The sequence below is a fragment of the Electrophorus electricus genome, chromosome 18 (genome assembly GCF_041902795.1).
Source record: "Electrophorus electricus isolate QZ-2024a chromosome 18, ASM4190279v1, whole genome shotgun sequence".
In the NCBI taxonomy this organism is placed as follows: domain Eukaryota; kingdom Metazoa; phylum Chordata; class Actinopteri; order Gymnotiformes; family Gymnotidae; genus Electrophorus; species Electrophorus electricus.
Window position 1 is genome coordinate 15440583 of NC_137514.1, and position 1205 is coordinate 15441787.

The 1205-nt window shown below is 50.5% G+C and overlaps 1 pseudogene; it reads left to right on the forward strand.

Annotated features, from left to right (window-relative positions):
* The first annotated feature begins 222 nt into the window (after nt 1-222).
* On the forward strand, nt 223-966 carry LOC118242680 (histone H1 pseudogene; annotated as a pseudogene).
* Nucleotides 967-1205: the final 239 nt, after the last annotated feature.

Here is a 1205-nt window from a genome sequence, read left to right on the forward strand (position 1 = left end):
TCTTGCGAAACGCGTTGTTTGACGACTTACAAATTGTTTTAGCATGTATATTTAGGCCCGGATTTGTCATGAGAAAACACAAGTGCGAGCAGCTCACGGAAGCACAGACGCTGAGTGCTGGGCGGGTTGAGTCTACACCGTCCTCATGCGGCTTTTAAGGCCGGCCCCTCGCTGGGAGGGAGGTTCAACTCAACAGAGCAGTGTGTGCGACGTAGAGTACTGTTTGCGCGCGTCTATTTCTCGTAGTTAACACGACGATGGCAGAAGTAGCTCCAGCCCCAGCCGCCGCTGCGCCGGCCAAGGCGCCTAAGAAGAAAGCTGCCGCTAGACCCAAGAAAGCGGGACCCAGCGTCGGTGAGCTTATCGTCAAAGCTGTTTCTGCTTCCAAAGAACGGAACGGGGTCTCTCTCGCCGCTCTGAAGAAAGCTTTGGCTGCGGGTGGTTACGACGTGGAAAAGAACAACTCTCGCGTCAAGCTTGCTATCAAAAGCTTGGTGACAAAGGAAACTCTGGTGCAGACCAAAGGAACCGGTGCCTCTGGCTCTTTTAAGCTCAACAAGAAGCAAGACGAAGCCAAGAAAAAGCCCGCTAAGAAAGCCGCGCCTAAGGCGAAAAAAGCGCCCGCCAAGAAACCTGCCGCGGCTAAAAAGCCCAAGAAGGTAGCGGCAAAGAAGCCCGCCTCCGCCGCTGCAAAGAAGTCGCCCAAGAAGGCGAAGAAGCCTGCTGCCGCCGCGAAAGCCACCAAGAGCCCCAAGAAAGCAAAGAAGCCGGCCACCCCGAAGAAGGCAGCCAAGAGCCCCAAGAAGGCAAAGACCGCCAAGCCCAAGACTGCCAAACCAAAGGCTGCAAAGGCGAAAAAAGCTGCCCCCAAGAAGAAGTAAACGTGCATGTTTTCATGTCTTGGTATCCCCAAAAGGCTCTTTTAAGAGCCACCCACTTTTCTCTTCCAAAGAGCGGTTTTCTTTACACTCTCGAAATGGTTACGAGCGAATTAATACGGCCAAGTGTGTAATCGGAGTTTATTTTAACGTGCGATTTCTTCCATAGACGTACTGAGTGGACACGGAAAAGAAAAGTGAAGCATTAGATGGTGTTTGTATTGAATGGAATTTTTTTTAATAAGGTCAATTTAAAAATGGAAAGGAAAACGAGGACCAATTCCATTTTGCATAGAAATATTGTACAGCCTAAGCAGATTTCTGTGC